Consider the following 13,478-nt stretch of genomic DNA (forward strand, 5'->3'; position numbering starts at 1 on the left):
ACATAATTACGTTTTAATTACACCCTATTTTAATAATAATTGGGCGTAATTACGTTTTAATTACACCCTATTTTAATTAAAATCGGGTGTAGATACGTTCTTAATTACACCCTATTTAATAAAAATCGGGTGTAAATACGCCATTTATGAATGAACAATTATATTATATTTAAATCTATTTACACCCTGTTTTATATACACCATTTAGTTATCTTTCATTTTCAGTCATAATATTGCAAATACTATAAAATCATACACATAAAAATTATATTTTAACTAAGTCAAAATATTTTTAATATTAACCAAAAAGTATACAAAATCATGTGCATTCATAATATTTCAAGTACTATAAAATCATACACATAAAAATTATATTTTAACTAAGTCAAAATATTTTTAATATTAACCAAAAAGTATACAAAATCATGTGCATTCATAATATTTCAAGTACTATAAAATCATACACATAAAAATTATATTTTAACCAAGCCATGCTTGACGGTTAGCTTCGGTGTTCTCTAGTCCAATTGAATCCAACCGCTTTCCACATGTAGCATTGGATTCATCCATGGCCAAAATACCACGCCCTGGAGAAGCAATTGCTTTCCACAATTCGATCCAGAGGAAGACCTTCTACATTCGTGTACACCGACTTCATCTTCTCAAGCAAAGTCTACAAAATTATTCATTATATAGCAATTCAGAGCCACACAACAAACCTCTAATTTCTTAAAAACTATGAGGTTAAAAAATGTTTTACCGTTTTGCCAGCCTTGTCAATCCCTAAAATGAGTACATGAAGCTCTAACTTGTTGAACATGTACTGCCAAAGTCCATAAAATAATGAAAAATAATTGTGAACACTTAAATATTGCAAAATATGCATGCACTAGTCTTTCCTCAATTATTGTATTTAGAAATTAAATCTTTTCAACCTGAAAAAAAGCAAAATTATAGAATTGCTAATTCAGGCACATACCTTTTTGTTACTTGCAGCATCTTCGGCGTGCTTCACCAATGCCATGCCTTCGGTGGTAACATTCTGAGAAGAGGGAAAAAAGTTAAAGATAATTATTAAAAATAAATAACACTGAATGTAAAGCTAACATTTCTCAAATTCTAATTACTAAGGTTTCCTAAATGTTAAATATATAAAAATAAATATCAAATCAGAAACATATAAATAAAACACATTATTTATATAGATATTGCAAGTACAAATGCTATTAACAGCTTGTCAAAAAATATTCTGATAACTATATAGCTTAATTAGATTTGAATGGTCAAAGATTATCCATTTCGCTGGAAAAAGCAACGCCATCTTCATATTTATCACGCGAAAACAGATATCATTTCATTATGCATAAAAACTTCAATTCAAGAAATGCTATGATCAAAGTATAGAATGTGAACGACACGACTGGCTTGACTCCTAATTAACCTTTTAATTTGGTTGAGTATAGAGGCTACTCATAAACTTAGACACAGTAGAGCCAAATTGATTTGCAATGTTTCCGATGCAACATAGTGCATCTACTAGATGATTGTAATCTGATTCAAATGTAAAATTGCCCAGAAGCATACTTCTTACCTAAAATATATCTCCCCATCTTCCATAATGTCTTTGCTGCCACCAATAATCTTTATGTCTTCATGATAGCTATCTTCCGTGCTTAAGAATTTATGCAATTATGAGCTTTTCAATGGATCTTGAATGCTTTAAAAGCTTACATTAGAAGTTGTGTCCCATGATTGATTTTATTACTCTTTTATACTAACAGAAACTTTTATTTTCTAGTACTTTACTCAGCTTGATTTTCATGCATATCCATTGACTATTGTGTGATAAAGTGCACTAGATGAATGTAATACAGGAATTGAAGCTGAGGAAGGCACTTAGTTAGCAGATAAGGATTAATCAAATTGACATTTGAAGATATCTAATTGCATGTGTCACAAAAAGAAAAAACTAAAGCAATGAACAATAATAAATAGTATTTTCAGAAAGGTATATAAGATAATAACTAAGAACATATATAAGATAATCGAATCTATGCATCACCCATATACAAGAATTTAGTGATCAATGATAATAACTAAGAACATATATAAGATAATCGAATCTTAAGAGAGAAATAAAATCGACTTACATGACTTGCAAGCATGTAGAGAAAAAGATTGTAAGCAGCTCCAGCCCATGCTGTCTCTGTCAATATTCCTGAAGTTCTAGTTACTTCTTTGAATAATGGCCAAATTGTTAGAAAGTATAAGATAAGTATTTTTAGTATCGTCTCCTCAGGGATTGATGCGATATTATCGCCGTTCTACAGCTTAGTGTATTTTGAGTTAAGGCTCTGGATGTTTTTAAATGAAAGATAAATAGCATTAAAAGAAATTAAAGACAATAAATTCGGGTTTAAAAACGATTTGGTAAAACTGTGTCAAGATTAGTGTTCATTAGTTTGCTTCATATGTACTCCAAAGATTATATATATGAACCTATTCATGATTAATACAATCACGTATCCTCTCGATACTGTTTATCTCTAAAGCAATATCGTGATTATTATCATATTCACCGTCAGATGATCTCTCATGCCGACAATCAACATGATAATCTTAAAAGCTTGATACTTGTGAATATCAACTCACAAATCTATCTCTAGAGTTTGTTTATTGATAGATGAATATCTTTTAGGTCTAGCTTTGAAACATATCTCTCAATAGTGATCCAAAACAACAAATGAAACATAAATAACAAGATATTCACCATGTATTAATCATTAACCAAGTTCATACATAATAGATCAAAGAAAGTACATATTTACAAACTAACTACCTCTAATCTTGACACAAGATGAAACTTAGCCCTCCATATCCATGGAAGCTTCAACAACAAGCAACAATACAAGACCTCCTAGCATAAAAATCCAAAGATGATGAAGAAATATGCTTGAGAAATCTTGAATATGGATGAGTTTTTCTTCTTTCTTCTCTTGCCCTAGAGTGTGTGTGTTGTTGGAATGAAAAAGTGACAAGATAAGATCACAAAAATATCTCCAAGTGCCTAAAAGTAGCCACTTGAAAAAGTACCGCCGCTTAGCGCCAAGGCGGCCGCTAAGCGGTTCTCAAAAAATATCTGGTTCCACGCTGGAGGCCGCTAAGCGGGATTAGGCCGCTTAGCGGAACTTGCTGAGCACAAAATCTTCCCTCGCCACTGGAAAGCGCGCTTAGTGGCCGCTAAGCGGCCCTTGCTGAACCAAAATTCTTCCTTTGGTCTCCAAACTTGCTCCAACATGTCTCAAAACCTCCATATACTTCCCAAAGTGCATAAAACCTACAAAAAGCAAAAGAAAAGCTTATAATTAAGAGATTTACTACCAAACTAAATGTTATTTATTTACACTATATCATACCAAAATTAAATGGAAAGAGTGTGAGAAAAGTTATCAAAATACCACAAAAGTTATCAACAAATATTCACATTTTGGATTCTAACAACTCTCCCCAACTTTGACCTTTGTTTGTCCTCAAACAAGAACAACTCAACAAGCACAAAAATAATATTTACAAAGTTAGCAACATAAAGAGAATGGTTCAAACTTGACTTACTTGCATGCTCCATAACCATCCCTTGCTTGTACAAGATCAAAACATGAATATGAGCTAGGTTCTAAATACAAACACTTCATCACACTTGCATTATTCAAAATGATGTTCAAACTTGAATCACCTATAATCAACTTCAAAAATGAAGGACAAAGTGCTATAATCATGCTAGCACAAAGGACTTATCACTCTCCCTAACAATTGTGCATATTCAAGACAATTCATACATTCATCTAACTAAGTACCCAAAATGATAGAAGCAAAGATCACGAGGGCTTTTTCGGTTGTAACTTGGCTTGGTTCCAAACAAGTGACATTTCTACAAGGCCAATGAATCAAAAAGGGACAATTGCATGAAGAGCATTTATTCAATCACACTATTTACACAAACTTTCTTATTTCTCCCTTTTGACTTAACAACACTACAATGCATTCTTTCTTTTGTCTTTTGATTTTTCATCTCATTGAACTTTTTCTTTTCTTTTTCATATTATTCTTTTTCTTTTTGAATGCATTGTTCTATTATACCACCATTTCCTTTCTTTCTTTTCTCAAGTAAACTCCTCTCTCCCCAACTTTGAACAATTCAACAATTCCACATAATCATGCTCTTCATTTAAGGTTTAAATGTAATTGGGTTAAGTGTCTACCAAAGAAAATATTTTCCAAGTGAGTCAAAAGTTTTCTCTATTTGCTTTTCTTCAACAAACTCAATAAGGAAGTACTTACTAGCTTGTCGGTTCTCATTCAACTCACTTGGCAAAATCAAAATTTACGGCACAAAATTGGTTTCAATTGATCACACTCTCACATGTGGCCTTTTGGAAGGTGGTTTTTCTCGTATTACACAAAAAAAAATTGCCTCGATCACTTCTAAGTTCTAACACTTTAAACAAAGCAGATTAAGCATGAATCGTCCCAGTTAACATCAATTGCTAGCACACACAAAAGTCTATAGTACACAATGGAAAGTCCTCTCACTTATGTAGTTATGTCCTAACTAGATTCAAATATGAACAAAATCTTTCACATGCAAAGTGATGACAAGTTTTTGTATAAAGCACCTAAATCATATTCACACTAATATCTACAAAGCAAGAAAATCGTTACCTTAGCATGCACCACATCAAGAGCATTATCATCACCATCAAACTTTGATGTTACCACTCTTTGATAAGACTTTGCTTGCTTGAGTTTTTTTCTATTCATCACAAGGACAAACAACAAAAATTTTCTTATAATTACTAATATTATGTTCAAACACAATTACTACTATTATATTATTAGTACTATTATTATATTTACTATAACTATATTATATAACTACACAAACTTAACACTATAGTAAAAACACAAAATATAACACACACCTAATATAATATAATATATTAGAGACAAATTGCCAATGGCAAATGCCTCAAAGATGTCTTAGTAGCATCATTTGCTACTTCATTACAACAAAACAAAACACATCCCTAAGGATGGTAACAAAATAATCCATCAACTAACTATTCAACAGAAAATTAAAGTACTAGTAAACAAACACAATAAACATAACAACATCACCAAATGATATGCATCATCACTCATCACCATTGTCCTCTTCTTCATGATTTCCTTCTTCACCCTCTTCTTCATTTTCTCCTCCCCCATTCCTAAAAAATGGCCTATCCTCCGGATAGTTACAAATGGCCTCATACTGCTCATTTGTAGTAAAAGATGTTACACTGGAAGGATCGCTCATCTTCAAGTACAAGCGGTGCAAGGAGTCGTGAATGGTAGCCTCCGACCTGCGCAAAGCATCCATATAATCCCAACTATACCTGCAAGCCATTTGCTGATTATACCTTGCTTGGCCGGCAGGAGGAGCTACAGCCTCAGGTTGTGGTTGACGACCCCTTGCCCGTGGAGAACAAAACCGAGCAACATAACTGTCATCCACCTTGCTAGTGATAGTCATGTGAACCTCATCTGGGATCTCCACTCTAGCTCTCCTGCACAATCCCATAATCAAAGCAGGATAAGGAAGTTGACCCGCAAGTCGACTCCCTAAAGAGTGCCCACTAGAAGCCACCTCTCGCATCTCATCAGAAATGAGCTGAGCAATGTCAATCTCTACACCTGTCATCATAGCAAATAATAAACAGGAGTTAGCTAAAGTAAGATCACTGTTGTGGCTCTTCGGCTTCAAGTTGTTCAGAAGCAGGGTGAGGTAGAGCTGAGCCATCTGATTCATATTCCCTCGATCCATCTTCACTGGTATGCCAGATGGGTTAAGAGAAAAACCACGACTCTCAAAAGAAAGAGTCTCTGCTACTTCATCCATGTTCCACTGCCTTGCTCTATGTATCCTTGCATATTCACACCCATTTTCAGGAAGGGCTAAAGGATCACCAAGATAAGAGCTAATGGCAGCCCGGTTGAATGAAATCACTCTCCCCCTAACAACGGTTTTTCTCACATACTTCGTATCTTCTGTTGGCATCGCATTAGCATAAAATTCCCTTACAATATCCACATTGATACGAGTACTTGGCTGCAAAAGAACATCCCACCTACGATGGTGCATGTTTTCCATAAATTGCCTGTACTCCCCATTGGGCTTAAGGTCAAATATTTTCTCAGTTAAAATTTTTCTGCCACACAGCCGTCCAAACCACTCTTGGTGTTCAGCACTCAAAAATCTTGCACTGTCGAATTGAGGTGCTTCAGGAACGGGAGCTTGTCCAGAACTAGAGCCTGGAAACCGTCCTCTTTTGCTTCGGTTTTGTCGAGAAGCCATCTGCAAATTACAACAAAAAGCACACCACACTGTTAAACACATAATATTGCAGTTAAACATAGCTAACTAGTGGTGCTGGACCCGACTTTGAATGCTTAAACAAAACTGAACCAGGAAAAGAATTATTTTTCTGTCATCAGCATCCGCCGCTTAGCGGGGTCACGGCCGCTTAGCGGCCCTGCGATTTCTCAGAAAAAATTCTGCAGAAATGCAGTCTGCTAAAGCATGCTTCTCCTACAATTTCTTCACTTCTTCTACATCAACAATGGCAACCAGTGATGAATGCACTATTACCTCTACTCCTAATCACAAAACTAACCTAATTTACACAAACTAGGGTGCTTAACACACATTTTTCAGAAATTCATTCACAAGAACAACAATCTAATTACAATCTAAACCTAAAATCTACAAACATAAACAATTCTAAACATCACCTACTACTACTATCAATTTACACAAACTATTTCAAAGAAAAGAACAACATTTACCTTGCACAACCAAATGAACAAAGAGAATTGAGGTAGATGAGATGAACACAAGAAATTCCTTCAAACAATGAATGCAAAGGTTGAAAGGGGAAAGGAGGGAACTTGGAGACTTGAAAGTTTTGGAAGAAATGAGGTGGCTAGGGTTTCTGGCCGCTCAGCCCCTCATAACTTGCTTCCCCATTGAACTGGGCCGGGTCAGACCCTTTGGCCCACATTTTTTTTTCTGCATTTTTGTGTGGCCGCTTAGCGGCGTGATGGCCGCTTAGCGGTATCAGTAAAATGCTGTTTTTCAGCAGCAAACACAGCAGTCCCCCAAGCCCCGATTTTTCCCGACTTTCCTAACAGTCATAACACACACAAAACAAGAAATACTTACAATGTTGGGGTGCCTCCCAACTAGCGCTTTGTTTAACGTCGGTTAGCTCGACGGTCCGAGGCGGCTTTACGGATCAAAAATCGGAACAGCTTCCGAACTTCGATCGACTTCACCACCAAGATACGGCTTGAGTCTTTGACCATTCACAGTCCAACTTTCATTTGTCGTCGGATTTTCAAGCACAACCGCTCCATAGTCTTTTACTTCTTTGATTCGGAACGGACCCGACCACTTCGACTTTAATTTACCCGGAAACAACTTCAATCTTGAATTAAACAGTAGAACCATTTGACCTTCTTTGAAATCCTTCTCCACAATCTTTTTATCATGATATCCTTTCACTTTCTCCTTGTAAATTTTGTTGGATTCATAGGCTTGTAATCGCAATTCTTCCATCTCAAGCAATTGCAATTTTCTCATTTCACCACTTGCCTTAGAATCAAAGTTAAGCAACTTCAAGGCCCAAAATGCCTTATGCTCCAATTCTACGGGTAGATGACAACTTTTCCCGTAAACCATTTGAAACGGAGTAAAACCAATCGGTGCCTTGTATGCCGTACGGTAAGCCCATAAAGCATCATCCAACTTCTGTGACCAATCCTTTCTTGACGACGAAACTGTTTTTTCCAAGATTCTTTTGATTTCTCGGTTGGAAACTTCGGCTTGACCATTAGCTTGTGGATGATAGGCCGTGGTTACTTTGTGCTTCACACCATATTGTTGTAAGACTTTTTCTAGTTGTGTGTTGCAAAAATGTGAGCCACCATCACTAATGAGAATCCTTGGTGTTCCAAACCTTGTGAAAATGTTTTTCTTCAAGAACTTGATTACGGTCTTTCCATCCGCCTTCGGACATGCTATTGCTTCCACCCATTTTGAGACATAATCAACCGCAACCAAAATATACTCACAACCAAAAGATGAAGGAAATGGTCCTACAAAGTCTATTCCCCAACAATCAAACACTTCCACTTCTAACATATTTGTCAATGGCATTTCATTCCTTTTACTCACTCCACCACTTCTTTGACAATTGTCACAACTTTGTGCATGCAAGTAAGCATCTTTGAATAACGTCGGCCAATAGAACCCGGATTGAAGAACTTTTGCCGCCGTTCTTTGCCCACCATAATGCCCACCATAAGGTGAATTATGACAATGCCACAAGATTCTCATTGCTTCCTCTCTTGTCACACATCTTCTTAGCACACCATCCACACCAATTTTGAACAAGTATGGATCATCCCACACATAGAATTTGGCATCATGGAGAAACTTCTTTGTTGCACTTTTACTCCAATCTTCCGGCATCCAACCCGATGCCTTATGATTAGCCATGTCAGCAAACCACGGCCTTTCTTCCACCATGAACAACTTTTCATCCGGGAATGATTCCAAAACCTCTTCTTCTTTGTTTGTTACCTCTTCATTCACCAACCTTGATAAATGATCCGCCACCAAGTTTTCTGCTCCTTTCTTGTCTCTAATCTCTAAGTGGAATTCTTGTAGCAACAATATCCACCTAATGAGCCTTTGCTTTGAGTCCGGCTTGGTAAGCAAATACTTTATCGCTGCATGGTCAGTGTAAACAACAACTTTCGAACCAATTAGATAAGACCTAAATTTTTCTAATGCATATACAATAGCTAGTAGTTCTTTTTCCGTTGTTGCATAATTAATTTGTGCTTCATTAAGAACCTTACTAGCATAATGTATAGCATGAAAAATTTTTCCTTTTCTTTGACCCAACACCGCTCCTACCGCATAATCACTAGCATCACACATTAGTTCAAAATCAAGTTTCCAATCGGGTGCTATGATTATGGGAGCGGTGGTCAATCTTTGTTTCAATTCATTAAAAGCCAAAAGGCATGCATTATCAAAAACAAAAGACTTATCTTTGTTGAGCAAGTTGCTCAAAGGCTTTGCAATCTTTGAGAAGTCTTTGATGAATCTCCTATAGAATCCCGCATGGCCTAAGAAGCTTCGAATTCCTTTGACATTTGTTGGCGGTGGTAACTTCTCAATAACCTCCACTTTTGCTCGATCGACTTCAATTCCTTTGGAAGAAACTTTGTGACCAAGAACTATGCCTTCGGTAACCATGAAATTGCATTTTTCCCAATTGAGGACCAAGTTGGTTTCAACACATCTTTTCAACACGGCATCCAAATTCTTCAAGCAAAGATCAAATGAAGCTCCAAAAACGGAGAAGTCATCCATGAAAACTTCCATTGTCTTTTCTATGAAGTCCGAGAAGATAGCTTGCATACATCTTTGGAAAGTGGCCGGTGCATTACACAATCCAAACGGCATTCGTCTATAAGCAAAAATTCCAAAGGGACAAGTGAACGCCGTTTTCTCTTGATCTTCCGGATTGACCGAAATTTGGTTGTACCCGGAATAGCCATCCAAAAAACAATAGAACTCTTGACCCGATAACCTTTCCAACATTTGGTCCATAAAAGGTAAAGGGAAGTGATCTTTCCTAGTAGCTTGGTTAAGCTTTCGGTAATCAATACACATCCTCCAACCCGTCACGGTCCTTGTCGGAATCAACTCATTCTTTTCATTTGTGATCACGGTCATTCCTCCTTTCTTTGGTACCACTTGGACTGGACTCACCCATGCACTATCGGAAATAGGATAAATCATTCCGGCTTCCAATAGTTTCACCACTTCTTTTCTTACAACTTCTTTCATTGTAGGATTCAACCGACGTTGAGGTTGAGCTACCGGTTTAAAATCCTCCTCCATCATAATTTTATGCATACAATAGGCCGGACTAATTCCTTTTAAATCGGAAAGAACCCATCCTATTGCCTCCTTATTAGCTTTCAACACATGAATTAATTTCTCTTCCTCTTTTTTAGACAATGAACTACTAATTATCACCGGCTTCTTACCACCTTCTTCAAGAAAAACATATTTCAAATGGGGCGGTAACATTTTCAATTCTAATTTGGTTTCTTCCACCTTTGGCTCATCTTTCAACTCCTCCATCTTTGCTTCAAAAGGACTTATCTCTTCAAAAACATCAAGATCTCGCAAACACTCTTCAATCTCTTTTTCTTCTTCTTCATTGAGAACATCAAGAGCTTTGGTTAATGTTTTCTCAAGAGGATTGAACACATGAGCTCTACTTTCAACTTGCATGATAACTTCCTCCATAGCATCAATTCTAAAACAATCACTTGTATCATTTGGATGTTTCATTGCTTCCGAAAGATCAAAACACACTTCCTCATCTTGGAACCTCAATTTCATCAAACCATCATCAATGTCTATCATCATCCTTGCCGTCTTCATAAAAGGTCTTCCTAGAATCAACGGGGTATCAACATCCTCCTCCATATCAATGACAACAAAATCAACCGGAAAGAAGAACTTGTCAACTTTCACAAGTAAATCTTCCGCTATCCCAAAAGGCATAGTTGTAGACTTATCGGCTAATTGAAGTGTCATTCTTGTATTTTTCATATCCACAATGCCTAACCTCTTGACCATGGATAAAGGAATCAAATTGATACTTGAACCCGTGTCAACCAAACCTCTTCCAATATGAATGTCACCAATAGTAACCGGCAAAGTAACTCTTCCTGGATCTCTTTCCTTCCTTGGTAAAGTACTTTGAATGATGGCACTACATTTAGCATCTAGGACAACCGTTTCGGGCTCAGTGTAACTTCTTTTCTTCGTGAGGATGTCCTTCATAAACTTGGCATATTTTGGCATTTGCTCTAAAGCTTCACCAAAAGGAATATTAATTTGCAATTGCCTAAATATGTCAAGAAAACGAGCATATTGCTTCTCATTATCTTTCTTCGAAGGCGCACGAGGGTAAGGTAGATTACGAACGGGGGGACTCATAACTTTCTTCTTTCCTTCTTTAATCTTTCTCTTTTTCTCTCTATTTTTTTCTTCTTCTTCCTCACTTTTTTCTTCACTCTCATTTTCAACTAGGACTCCCTCATTTTTCTTTGGTTCTACTTCACCTTCCACCTCTTTCTCTTTTTCTATCCTAACTTCCTCCTCCTCAACCTCCTTCTCCACTTCACTTTCAAGCACCCTCCCACTCCTAGTTACAACCGCTTTGCAATGCTCCTTAGGATTGGTTTGAGTGTTTGCCGTGAATGATGGTCCGGTTTGCTTCTCGGCTAATTGTTTTGCAAGTTGGCCGACTTGAGTCTCTAAATTCTTTATTGCCGCTTCATTACTCTTTTGATTCGCCATTGATGCTTGCATGAATTGATTTAGAGTCTCCTCCAACTTTGAAGGCTTGTCTTGAGAAGGTGGTTGTTGTTGATAAGGACTTTGTCTTTGTTGATAATTATCTTGTCTCCACCCTTGGCCATATTGCGGTGCATTAGGCCTTTGTTGGTATCCACCTTGGTTTTGGTAAGGAGCTTGTCTTTGTTGATAGCCTCCTTGATTTTGATTCGCCATGTAATTCACTTCATTCACCGGTGGACAATATCCGGTAGGGTGGTCTCCACTACAAAGCTCACACGAAGCAACTTGTTTGTTCTTGTTAGGATCATTTAATTCCTTGAGTTGTTGAGGTAACCTTGCCATTTGTTTTGTAAGCTCCTCCACTTGTTGAGAAAGAAGCTTATTCTGAGCAAGAATAGCATCATTGGTTCCTAATTCAATAAGTCCCGGTTTCTTTTGAACAACTCCTCGGTTATGTTGCACCTGATGATCATTCCTGGCCATTTTCTCAATTATCTCTATTGCCTCCTCCGCGGTCTTAGCCATTAAGGAACCTCCAGCTGTAGCATCTAAAAGAAGCTTCGGTTGAGGTTGTAAGCCATTACGAAAAATGTGAATCTGGGTGAGTTCATCAAAGCCATGACTCGGACATTTTCTCAACATTGACTTATACCTTTCCCATGCTTCATTAAGAGTTTCATTCACACCTTGAGAGAACACAGAAATTGCTGTTTTTGCTTCAAGCAACCTTGACTGAGGAAAGAACCTATCAAGAAACTTTTCTTCTAACTCATTCCAATTTGTCATGATTTGAGTAGGTTGATCGAGGTACCAATCCTTTGCTTTACCAATCAATGAGTGAGGAAATAGTCTTTTAAACACTTGCTCTTCCTCTCTTTCAGGTGCTCCGACTGCTCCGGCAATTTCATAGAACTTTGTCAAGTGTGTATATGGGTCCTCATGATCAAGCCCTGCAAAGGGACTAGCATAGAGTAGTTGAAGAATGCCAGTCTTCATTTCAGAATTTCTTGCATTGTTGTCATTTCTTGCAAACTGGGCTGCTCTTCTTGGACTGTTAGCACATGGTGCTCTAGGAGGTGGTGGTGGTGGTGGGTCCTGGTCTCCATTCCCTGCCATCTCTTCTTCTATAACTTGTGGTGTTGAAGAAGTAGTTGCTTCTTGGGCTAATCTTCGTTCTTTGGCTAGTTTCCTTCTTCTTCTGGTTTTACTGTTCAATCTCCTTGCAGTTCTTTCAATTTCTGGATCAAAAAGAAGCTGATCTGCTGGGACACTCCCACGCATAAACCAGAGCTGAAACACTAACCAAAAAGTGAGCAAAGACTAGGTAATAATAATAATATTTATACTCAAAACACACAAAAACTATTGCTATGCTTATAATATCTTAACGCCAATCCCCGGCAACGGCGCCATTTTGTTAGAAAGTATAAGATAAGTATTTTTAGTATCGTCTCCTCAGGGATTGATGCGATATTATCGCCGTTCTACAGCTTAGTGTATTTTGAGTTAAGACTCTGGATGTTTTTAGTATCATGAAAGATAAATAGCATTAAAAGAAATTAAAGACAATAAATTCGGGTTTAAAAACGATTTGGTAAAACTGTGTCAAGATTAGTGTTCATTAGTTTGCTTCATATGTACTCCAAAGATTATATATATGAACCTATTCATGATTAATACAATCACGTATCCTCTCGATACTGTTTATCTCTAAAGCAATATCGTGATTATTATCATATTCACCGTCAGATGATCTCTCATGCCGACAATCAACATGATAATCTTAAAAGCTTGATACTTGTGAATATCAACTCACAAATCTATCTCTAGAGTTTGTTTATTGATAGATGAATATCTTTTAGGTCTAGCTTTGAAACATATCTCTCAATAGTGATCCAAAACAACAAATGAAACATAAATAACAAGATATTCACCATGTATTAATCATTAACCAAGTTCATACATAATAGATCAAAGAAAGTACATA

General features: G+C 36.9%; 1 long non-coding RNA gene across 1 annotated transcript; it reads right to left on the reverse strand.

Moving 5' to 3' along the window:
- Positions 1 to 511: 511 nt before the first annotated feature.
- Positions 512 to 1,031, reverse strand: LOC131611523 (uncharacterized). The gene is made up of 3 exons (XR_009286955.1): positions 980 to 1,031; positions 761 to 823; positions 512 to 673 (listed from the first exon to the last, which is right to left on the reverse strand). It is a non-coding gene; the product is annotated as an uncharacterized LOC131611523 (long non-coding RNA).
- Between the last annotated feature and the right edge of the window lie 12,447 nt (positions 1,032 to 13,478).

This window comes from Vicia villosa, linkage group LG6 (genome assembly GCF_029867415.1).
Source record: "Vicia villosa cultivar HV-30 ecotype Madison, WI linkage group LG6, Vvil1.0, whole genome shotgun sequence".
In the NCBI taxonomy this organism is placed as follows: domain Eukaryota; kingdom Viridiplantae; phylum Streptophyta; class Magnoliopsida; order Fabales; family Fabaceae; genus Vicia; species Vicia villosa.